The 12106-nt window shown below is 39.0% G+C and overlaps 1 long non-coding RNA gene across 2 annotated transcripts; it reads right to left on the bottom strand.

The window, feature by feature from the left end:
- Nucleotides 1-10565: 10565 nt before the first annotated feature.
- On the bottom strand, nucleotides 10566-11821 carry LOC146385733 (uncharacterized). 2 transcript variants are annotated; one of them, XR_014800403.1, is made up of 4 exons: nucleotides 11590-11821; nucleotides 11427-11515; nucleotides 10918-11355; nucleotides 10566-10794 (listed from the first exon to the last, which is right to left on the bottom strand). It is a non-coding gene; the product is annotated as an uncharacterized LOC146385733 (long non-coding RNA). The 2 variants fall into 2 exon arrangements; XR_014800404.1 differs by having other exon boundaries at nucleotides 10934-11355.
- Between the last annotated feature and the right edge of the window lie 285 nt (nucleotides 11822-12106).

The raw sequence follows: 12106 nt of genomic DNA, 5'->3' as shown, positions 1-12106 counted from the left end.
TACAAATAAACTGAATTGTAATGAATATAATATCAAGCCCCACACGTCTGCCTTTATATACACTTTGTCCAAAATACTAGCTCACACCACCAAATCAATGCACAAAACAGGGTCCACAACGACATGGATGAGCGTGTGTGGTGTGAAGGAACTTGACTGACCTGCACTGAACCCTGATCTTGCTTTGTGGACTGAGTTCAATGATTTGTAGGGTGAGCCAATACATGTGACAATTAAAGTGTAAGTAGCTGAAATAATTTTTAACAAACGGGTAAAAGAAGGAAAGAAAATCAAAACTGTTGCACTCAAAAAACCTATTGGACAGAGACAGCGTCTTGCAAGATGGCAAGAGAGCTTGTCTTCATTGTTGCTCGTCTTGTGTAAATGTCCAGAAAGCATGGGCCATGGATCATCTGTGGAGACATGGGTAACAACACATTGGTCACTTAAATTATACAAGAAATTCACTAAAAATGGCAAAAACAGTTACCTAATTTGAAGTTCTCCACTCAAATTCAGTAAGCCGCTGGAGGAAATTATTTTGGAGTTTATAGTTTGTGCTGCTGTTAAACTTTACAGTATTGACTTCAGTATTTCTGCTGTTGGTGTAGCTAGACTACTATGTTGATCAGTAATATGTAATGTGAAATTTGATATTGTTACTTTGCTGGATTCACTGAGACACATGTCCAACAACCTTGGTTTATAAAGGAAATTACAGAAATTTGAGCTAACAAAACAGAGACTGGATACCTGTGTCCACGAAAAGCTCCTGTGCCAAACAGAAATTTTAATATGCTCTATTTCATAAATGACTTCTCACCAAGCATAATCAGCCTTGGGGTGCTTGGCAGGCTTTTAACATGCAAACTGAACAATATAAATTTGCGTGCACTGAAGCCACAAAATTTAGAAATACACATAGTTGCAAAAAGTTCAGTGACCAATTACCTTTCCTAAATGACATATGCAATGCAAAAAATAAGAGTATTGTCAATAGGGACCAGTTCCCAGTTTTTACATGATCAAAATTATTCACAAAAGGCTTCAATAAACAGAAAATGTCTGCCGACAAGAGAACAGTGCACACAAATGAAAAGATATTTGAGCTCGACGCTTTAATGGGTTTAAAATGACCGTACAGGTAGTACAAGCACACCTGAAAACACTGACCAGCTAACAGCTTTAAGCATTTGGGTGCAACCTCGGTAGTTCACCGATTCACCTGTTGCAAACGTCCAAGTTTCTATCAAGTCTCATAAATCCATCGGCAACTATTACCTAACTAGTCTTTTGAGTCTCCACATTCATAGATATTGACATTTTGTCTTAGCATTTGAATGAAAATATCCTGGTAGGGTAGCTTAAAAGTCAAAACAAACAGTAATAAGAACGCATTTCGGACTTCTCTCGAATAAGTGAAAAAAACACTTACCTTCAGACTGATTAGCTGGTGTCAATCCAACTTTAATGTGTTCCATGTCAGTCCGTTTTAGGGAAAAAGTGTTAAGTGGTTTCATTTAATTTTGAGATACTCCCGCATGGACGAGCAATTTGGAGTCTAGCAGAGTTATCACGAATAGCATATGATCTTCAGATATAATCCAATCAACCTTGCATTTAACCCGATTGAACATCCAGTTATCTCTGACTACTTCTAAGTTGCACATGTTAACGGTCTCATCATCACTCTGTGCTGCAGCGAACTGGATCTGTGGCACAGAATAGTTGATGGTCATGTTGTTCTCCTGCTTTGCAGCTTTGTTTGAGTCTGAATTGCGGCTTAAACGTGCAAAACTAAGAGAAGCAGATCAATATTTTCTTCTTGTTGTTATTTAATGGTGGTTGGCAACCAGCGAAAGGAGCATTAACCACTCGAGCAATATTTTCTATCCCCATTGTTGTTTAGAAAGTGAATACCCGACGTGTGAGTCATACGTCACGTTGTACGTCAGGTGAAGGTGTGGTGTCGGCTATCGCACCTGTCGCATTAAAAAGCTTTAAAAACGTAACAATCGCTTTAAAAACACAACCCAACGCGCTAAACTGTGATAATGTGTTACATTATCACGTATATCCAGGACATCTCTTCTGAACCAAGATGAAGTGGTGCTACAAAGGAATTATTTATTTAGGAGAGTGCATTTAATAGCAGTCTGGCCTGCAACAAAATGCACCGCTAAAAATACAGTTTCTGATGTCCCAGAATTTATTAATTTTGAGAGTGAAGTGGTAGTACTGATGCTGGTTAGTGGTGTAGGTTTCATGGATGTGACACCTTAACTTGTGTAAAATGACGACCAGAGCATATTATTAGGTTAGTTCACTGTAGTTAGGCAGAGGTGTCTTAAAAAGTACCACCTTATACAAAACAAATGAAGGTCCAGTATAAGAAAGAATAAGAAGAGAAAAAAGGAACACCCTGCTAAATGAAGTCATTTTTAAACATTACTCTAAATGTAGCCATTAGTTTTTGTTGCTGGCCATACAAAAAATAAGTATACTTCAATTATATTTCCCAAGTATACCTTACCTAGTACGTATACTAATAATGCTTCTTGGGACTATATTGGCCCCCGTTTTAGTACATAACAGTATTCTTGAAATTAACTTTGAGATGTACTTTTTGTTCACCATAATTGTACTAGCATAATGTCATAATGTCTACAAGAGTATAATTAAAATATACTCGACTCTATCACAATACTAACCTTACAAGTATACTATTAATTAATAGTATTAATAATGTTTCACATTGTTTGAATAAACAAATACATTTATTAATATATGAGGTTCCATTCAGTTCGAGGAATTAAATTTTAGTGTGGCTGCAACTTACTCCTTAAGTTAAAAATTATGCTGTATATTGTAGTTTATATGTTATACTACTTTCACAGTGAATCGCATTTTATAGTAATACACTCTGAATGAGGATTTAAGTAATTACTCTTAGATCTACAGTAGAAAACAACAGAAATCCGGATGGTGTAATAGTATAATCTCAGTAACATCACCAATTGTTACATTTGCTGTATTTTACAGCTGTTTCCATGAGTACAGTGAGTTACCGTAAAAATAATGTAATCTCATGGACTTTTCCCACAATTACATGCAAATTACAGTACTAAACTGCAAACATCCTTTAGAGTTTTTTACTGTTGATTTTGCAGTACTAAGCTATGGAAATTACTGCAAAGGCTAACAGTGTAATTTTCCATTCAACAAACCTTGTGATAAATCTTTTCAACATGTTACAGGTTTTTATTTTGGTGCCCTGAACGCCCACCAGTAAGTAGGTTTTAGGCACTAAATCTAAAATGTGGATGGCTTTAAAAACAATCCCATAAGTAGATTTTATTAATCAGACCACAGACCATAGAAGGTGAAGTGAACAGTGAAAAAACCCCATCTAATTCAAAACTGCTTTATTTCTCTCAGGTACAGGATAGAGTAGCTCCTTTATGGCTCTGGATGGATGTTACAGCACTAATCAGATGGGACTAATCATACTGTGCCTGCACAGATAAGAGAAAAAAAAATACCTAAATGGGATGTAATACCACCACATAAATTGTTACTAGTGCACTTACATCTTTTGCCAAGATTTCAGAAAGAAAAGGAAGTAAGTGCTCCTTATTTCATACTCTGGGTGTATTCTTGGCCACGCTCTGCTAAAGCGACAGGACCAGCTCCTCCGTAGAAGCAAATCCTGGAATAAGTGCTTCATTTTTAAGTCTGATGTATGCAGATTGTGGTGAGGATGTTTTGTGGTATTTGTTATACTCTTGCACCTCTCAGTTTGAATGCAAATCCAAACAGTCAGCATTATGCAACACAAGCAGGAAAAACTACTGCTGCTGGTTACAAAACAAAACAGGAAAAGAGAAAATCTCTCTCCCATTCACTCGTATCTGGAAGTTTTATGAATAATGCAGCGAGCCCGAGGTTAGGGAGGTGGAGAGCGGATGCCAGTTTGAGCTTTAAACATAGAGTATTTGACATCTGAGTTAACATGGACTGACTGTAGATCTCTGCTTTGACAAACACCTCCTTCACTAGGCTGTGCTTGGCAGCCTGGCAAGGAGCCATTCATGGTAATTTTAGCTTCGCACGATAAACTGGAAGATTGCATAATAACTTTCATACTGTATTTAGTTTAGTTATGCTGTTTAATACATTTACTGCAGTATATAGTGTACATAATATGATATAATATTATTTAATATAATGATGATGCCAAAGTCAGTGCACTGCCAAGTTCACAGAGGGACCTTAATGAACGTGTTTTATTTATGGTTTCTTTAATGAGGATGAGCTGAGTGTCAGCTAATGGAATTTTTGAGTTGCCATTTAAGGAAAGAAAATTATTTATTCATTATTGATTTGTTTATTTGAAAGCTTTAACACATCAGGTTTATATTAGCGTCACCACCTGACACCAACTATCTTTGCCATCTTTACTCTGAGAGCCTCGAAATATGAAAGACACCAAAAAATAATACAAATAAAAAAATAATGGAGATCTTTTTGTTCTTGTTTTCCTTTTTGGACTTTCTCCTGAGCTTCCTCATCAAACACCTGCAGAATACTATAGGATGTGGGTGCACCCTGTTATGCAGGCTGCTGGATCATGTATAAGTGAACCATAGTGTGTAGCTGGACTGCTGTGCCTTTTTTGGCCATAGGCGCTGGAAGCCCTGCAGCTTCCCGGATTAGGAATTCTTCTCACTTGCCTAATAATTACATGCTGATTTGAACGGTTGTTTTTGAAGAGCCAGCCATTCTTAATGAAGCCTAAGCCAATGCCTTAAGCTTTCAATTGGAATTCAATCCCTCCCTCACTTAACACACTGGTTCCACAATTTATATTCAGCTCACAAATACTGTACACTGAACTTTTTTAAATGTAGCTGAGCACAACTTACAAATGCTCATAGCATGTGTGTCTGCAAGTCTCCAACAGCGTCCTGGGAGGAAAAGTCATAACACTGCAGGATTGTAAACACATTGTCTTAATTTGGCATTGATTTAGTTTGTATGCACAGCAAATTGTTATTATTCAGATTTTTTTTAATTTTTTTTTACAATAATTATAGAGTACTTGTACAAAGCGATACAAAGCACTGTGATTCAGTGCTGATTCACTGTTGATGAAGTGTTCTTTTCCTTGTACAAAAAGAAAATACATTATTTTAATATTGCTTACATTAGCAGTAAACATCAGTTTATTATCTTTCTGAAGAATACAGTGATGGATATGATAGTCTTATCCTTATTCTTCTTTTTTTGGCTGCTCCCTTTAGGGGTCACCACAGCAGATCACCTGACTCCATCTCATTTTATTTATCCTTAGCGTCCTTTTCTGTTACACCAACCTCTGCAGGTCCTCCTTCTGTGGTCTTCCTCTCCAAATCTAAAATCCTCAGCTGTAACAAATAAGATATAATCATTTCTGTGCATTCTGCTCACTCACAACAAAATCTTCAGCTCTGCCTCTACTGCTGTGCGACACAGCTGATTTTGGTATCGAACCGATACCAAGTGAATACAGGGAAGTGCTGTCGATACCAATACTTATAAAGGCAGCTTATGTAGAGGAGAGCAGTGTGTCACGATTTATGGATGCATGCAGATATATTTTTTCATTTTCAAAACAATATTTTTTTGACACAAATTAGTGTGTTACATACTGAACTTAAAGTATAGAAACAACGTATCTACCCTATTATTACCTAGTTTCGATCTGATACCAGCATCAGCTTTGGTATCGACATTTGGATCAATCTGCCCATCTCTATCTGCCCCACAGGGGGCCACAAGCCAGTGTACTCTTAGTGCACTGGCTTGTAGCCATTCCTAATATAGGGAGGGTTGCATCAAGAAGAAGATCCAGCATGAACTCTTTACCAAATCAACACAACAGGAGTCTTGCCAGTTGGTTTATGTTCCTCAGGTGTGAAGGTAGAAAGAAAAAACTGATACATTATTGACATGTTACAAACACAACACTCATTCTGCGATGCAGGTGTGATGTTTTTGGAAGGCTAACGTGTCTCAAATGATTATTTAATGTTTGCTTGTTTAGTGTGATGTAAAGTGTGACAGATATTCACTGATGTTTATATCAGCTGATTCCAGGGAATTCCCTGCTGTTTCTATCCAATCAAATTATTTTGGGGATTTATTGGAGACATTACCAGAATTATTGTGCAAAGTGTTATACAGGCAGGAACGTTAAAACAGTAAAGTAGGGAGAAACTGTGAAAGCTATCTACAGTTACAGGACTAATGAAAAAGCTCTTTATGAGGCTAAAACTTTACATGCGGGAATATTGAGCTTGTTCAAAAAACAAATACACTATTTGTAGGTAGCTATATGGAAAAAGTTAAATAAAAGCCCTATTAAAGTTAGGACCATAAGATTAAGCCCTTGAGTGACACACACACACACACACACACTTTGACCGTAAATGTTATCCCTGGATTTTATTTTGAACTGGAACTGAAAGATTTGGTCGATGTTGCTGGATTTGTTATGCCGTTATGTGAGATTGGATCAACACAGTTCACTGCTTTGTAGCTGACAGATGAAAAGTCTATCCTCTTGCGGCTTTCAGGAGTCAGTCTTATGATACCCGACAAGGTTAGGTTAACAGACATTTCTTATGGAGCTCTTGGGAAAATACGCGTCAGTAGGTGCATTACCATTGCAAGAATTTTCCACAGTTCTCTACCTGCCTTTCCACTGTTAAATCAACCTCTGAGAAGGTTATTTCAACCAATCAAAATCTCTGCTCACAGCACAGTGCTTTTTGAAGGTTCATGACCTTTCGACGTAGGGCTTGCAGCACTGAATGTGACTGACTGGTAGTTTTCCTCAGCACTTTTACACATATTGATTTTGCTTTTAGTCTTTGTCCAAAAATCTCTATCATACCACCCAATAGCTTTTACGGCTAATTGGCCAACTACTAATTTTAGATCTTTTGTCTGTTTTTTGCTGTTTTGCTAACCTTTGTAAACAGATGAATATCCAGTGAAGAGTCCTGGGTCTGGGTACAGACTTTGGTTGCATTTGCATCTGGAGGGCAAAGAGGAATGTCATGAGCCAAAATGCATTAGATAACAATAGTTTCGAAGGAAAAAAAAAAAACCTATCTGTAATGATGCAGTAGTGAAAATCTGGGCCCAGATATCATGGATGCACTGGAAGCCCTGATGACCCAGACGTTAATTCTGTAGACTACGACTCTGTCCTTGCATGGCTTACTTTAATTAGCTCTCATTACTTTAACAGAGGCGGAAACAAGAGCAAGTTATGAGAGGTCCAAAGGGTCGCTGTCATGCTAGTGATTGCAGAATACCAAGAGCTGAAATACTTCACACTTTGTTTACGAAAGACAAAGAAAATGTGTGTGTGGTGCTAAAGTGCTAGCCAATGCTGACACTGTAAAGCTACTGTTGGTCTAAATAAAGTAAGGAGGGGAACCTTTGCTCTTATTCTGCTTTTAAATTTGCTCCGTAGTGTAGTGGTCAACACATTTACCTTACTTATCTTACACAGAAAGGTAAACAAATAGAAAAGATCCTTGGTTTGAGATTGGGAGGAGATAGAGATCCAGCCTCAGGGGGTTCTCAAACTAGTTTACTCCCAGTGCCAGTCCGAAGCCCAGATAAATGGACGGGGTGCATCAGGAAGCCCAACCGACTTGCCAAATCAAACATGATCATCTGCTGTGGTGACTCCTTGGGAAATAGGGGAGCAGCTGAAAATACCAGACTTTGCTAATGAATAAAGATCCATATCAAACATATCATTGAGCTTTCTTCACAGGCAGATCACAAACATTCACTCTAAAATAACTCACATTTTTTAATAAATACAGAGTTAATTAAAGTAGCAAAAAAAGTAACAGCATGCATACTCTGATGACTGGAGGTATGAAGATGAAACAGTCTTTTGAAGGCACAGAACGTTTTTTTGTTTTTGAATAAGTTGTAGACCAAAAAAAATGTTCAGTTTTTGTTCTGAGTAACAGCGTGGCATTTTTGTTGTCCCCTGAAACTGAAATCTGCCTCAACTAAAGAATAAGAGTGGCACTGTTTTGTATTTTCCTCAGCACCTTTCAGAAATGCGCTCATTTTCATTAATCTGACAGCATCAAATGCTCACAGGTAATGCTTGTTAGTTCAATCGATTTATTGAATAGCCTTATTCCTTTCATATGCCAGTGTAGCAAATTCATTTTTGCAGTGTTTTCCCAAGGTTTCTGGAGGTCTTTAGAGCCGCATATGCATTAGCATTTTAAGACTGAGCTCATCATCTGTGACAGCCGATTTTCTCCCTACTCATCGTGAATTTATTTCCTCTGTGACAGTAAAACACATTACAGGGGCGTTCACAATTTCCTGCAGGTTAAACTGGGCTAACTAAACAATTTTAGCGCTGATTAACTCTAAAAAGACTCAGAATTATTGGACCAAAAGGGACCATTGGCCAAGCAGCATTATGGTTGCAAATGAGGCTCCGTTCAAAAACGATATCTAAGCATGCAGTATTCTTTTGTCCAGCTTACGTCAACCAAGGGTTATGCAAATTTACAGTTCACTAAAGACAGACTGAAGTGAGTTTGTTCATGTGTGCAGTTCACTCTTTGAGTTTCAAATCTCCTAAAGTGTTTCATTCCTTATTAAAATAAGATTATGAATACAATATTGAAGACTTTTTGTTTTTCGTATGAATGACTGGAGCAGTTTGATTCACCCATCTGCTCTGTTAGAAGCGGCTTGTTTATTTGATTGGTTGAAGTTCCCCCGTGATAACATAGTGATAGACAGATGGCTCATCCAATCACCTGCTAAGTTTTCAAACAGTTTCCAAGGACAGCTACCCAGATGGTTCCAAGCAACAAACCATCTGGCACGTCAGCTTAGAAATTCCCCTCAGACAGTTTGAAAGTTGAGTTGTAAATGTGCCGTCAAAAGGCGCCGACGGGAGGAAATGATGGAGAACAGCTGCAATGATCCACATCACGTAGTGTAGAGCCAGTGCTTGTTATAGCAATCAATTCAACTGGGACATTGTATTCTGATTATTGCACCGGTAATAAATGCTTCTCTTCTAACAGCCCCCTAAAACTTAATGCTTTAAGTACTGTGTGAAGCACCAAGGCGCTGTATCCCTTTAGTTACTTTTTAAAAAAAAAAAAAAAAAAAAGTTAGTTAAAATGTTTTGATGCCTGTTGGCAGCAATTTCTTCCGCCGTGTGCTTTCATCTAGTCATTTGCACTCGCCTGTCAAAGACAGGCCCGAAACCTACTGCTGTTCAAAGAATGTATTTTATGCAGATATCATAATGCATTTGCAAATGCACACTCTATCAATGCTTCCAGATATCAAGACACATGCAGAGTCAAATTACAGCCTAATGCATTGGTTTGAACTTCAAGGAGAAAATTGAGTTTGTGGAGATTTCACTCTAAAGCAGCTTTGTACCTTTGCAACGGCAGAGAAATGTCAGCAGCCCCCTTGTGTAAGTGTTATATCACTGTTGGCCCATGTTAACAGTACGTTTCTTGTGTTGAATGATCCTGGCTGACTCTTGTCGGTACAGAGTTTGAAGTTAATCTTCTAAGAGCTATATTCAAGCAATTGCTTTTGTAAAATTTGGAAACGGGATGCACTCAAACCGCCATTGATCAGCCACGTATTGACGTTCAAGTAGGTGGAAATGTCCGCATAAAAACAAAACAAAAAACAGAAACTTTGAGAGCAGGGTCCCACCTCCCAAGTGCTTCATCAATTATGTAGGGAGCTAGTGCTTTTTGGGGGTACCGCATGCAGTGAAGCAGAAAGAGAAATAGGAGACTGCTTTTCCACCCTCGCATAACCCACTGCTGCCTTCTGAAGTCATGAAGGTTAACAACACCAAAACAACAGCACAAGTCATTGTTATTCAATGAATGCAGTCTACTGTGACAGCCCTGTGAGAGTGTCAGTTTAATGTTGTTGAGAATATCACTTAGAATCAATTAGATTTGGTGTTAAGAGCAGCAGGTGACAGTTTTGTGCCTTTACATCACTGCTGAGGGACAATTGATTCATTTGAACTGGATGTTTTATTAATTCGAGATGGTTACCCAGTAATCGAAGTTGGAGCTAAAGAATACACTTTAGCACCATATAGTACTCACTGGTCATGTTGGTGTCATCCTGCACACAATAAATAGAACACGCAAAACAATTTCATGCTTCTTCAGCATTCAGGAAATTACATTAAATTCCTATTTGTGACTTCCACATTTAGAGCTCCAGTTACTGATTGTATTGGATTCTTGATGGCAGCAGAGAAAAGCGCTGAACACAATATTGACACGGAGCGCTTGTTAGTGTGACCAAGTGGTCGGCGGGGTTATGAAAGAAATAATAAGACAACGCCACCTGGGGGGGAATTCTAGCCCCCAGGAAATATGAACTTTAGAAATGAAATTAAAAAGAACGTTTGCACAGGTTCAGGGATGCACACTGAGGCCGGCTCAATGTATTAACACCATTTTATTTATTAAAAAATAAATAAAAACAAAACCACCAAGACAGCGCACTAAATGTCTAAAATAGTGTCCCAAATTACAACAAAATAAACATACAACTGGGACTTACCAGCAGCGGTAGACCAAAAGAAAACCACACAAAAAAAACCCCCACTATAGTCTATTCACCTGGTGCTGTACAACAAAAGTGTGGAAAACGACCCGCCACCTAAGGTCCCACGGCCGCTGGTAGATCCTCAGTTCACTGAAATAAAAGCACAAGATATACACGTTAAACAGGATAAAAAAAAAAAAAACAAAAGCATGGGACATAAAGAGGCTCTCTATATACTAAAAAAAAAAAAAAAATTAAAAGGAAAACTGAGACCTGCAATAAAACACACCCACATACACACCACAGAGCACAGATTGGAAATACTCGTGCTCTGCGAGCCAGCCCACAGCTGGTGCTGGTTCCGATTGTCCGTAGCCCTACTCAGTCTCGCGCAGCTCTCCACAACTGGGAGAGGGAAAGGGAGAGGCGGTACCAGTTTTTGTAACACCAGCCCAATATGCAGCTGAAGATCGCCCCGACCAGCCGCGAAAGCTGGAGTAAAACGATAGTCCAAAAAGGGGCTTAGCGTGAGACCCAAAGCCCCCAGGGGCGAGGCGAGGCCAGCAGCAGGAACAAAACTGGACGGCCAACAGATCGGAACACAAGATAAAACAGGGCAAGACAAGACAAGACAGCAGCTAGGCAGGCGTCTCGACTCTTTGCTTAAAATCAGGCAGTTGGTCCCTGAGAGGGTGCGGCAGCAATCAAACCCTACAAACAAAAAAAGAACCTTAATCGTCTCTAATTTACAAATACTAGCAGCTATAATATAAGCTGCTTACCCCAAGACTGGAGGCGCTGTACTGTACGGTGAACGCAACTCACGCGTCTCTCCACCACAGCTGGAGTAAAGAAAAGAGAAACAGCCGCGCTATAGCGGGCCGCAGAATTATGACTACTAGTTACCGACTTTTGAGAGAAATCAGAGGTCGAAAGGAGGCCTACCTGTAGCAGTCACACAATCCGATTGTATCGGTAAATTAACCAATAGGCCAGCATTTACTGCTGTATCGCACCAGAAGCTCGGGAGGAATGATCCAACAAAAAAAAACCGGCTTCCCTTTATACAGGTAAACACCACCCTGTAATCAATATGCAGGTGGGTTCCTAATTAACCCAATCACACGATACAAGGAGCGAGTGCAGCGGAAAGAGAGCGAGGGTGGTAGAGCGAGCGAGCGAGCGAGAGAGAGAGAAAACAATTTCTTGCTACATTAGCAAGAAATTGTTCTAGGGCTGTCCTTTTAAAAGCATTAGTCAAAGATAACCAGTTTGTCTAAAATTATCGAATTCAAGCATTCTTTTTACCCACATAAATGTTTATAATTAACCGATGAGAGATGCTGATGTCTGAGGTTGACACCAGCTAACGGTCGAGTCTTCCTTAAAAAGGCCGTATGTGATGTGGGAAGTTTGTGAGAAGTAGCTGCAGCTAGGATTTAGGTACTGGAACAAACCTGAT

This window comes from Perissodus microlepis, chromosome 6, assembly GCF_051167445.1.
Source record: "Perissodus microlepis isolate ML-2025 ecotype Zambia chromosome 6, ASM5116744v1, whole genome shotgun sequence".
Classification (NCBI taxonomy): domain Eukaryota; kingdom Metazoa; phylum Chordata; class Actinopteri; order Cichliformes; family Cichlidae; genus Perissodus; species Perissodus microlepis.
The sequence above is the reverse complement of the archived record's forward strand: the minus strand, read 5'-3'. Positions and strand labels throughout refer to the sequence as shown.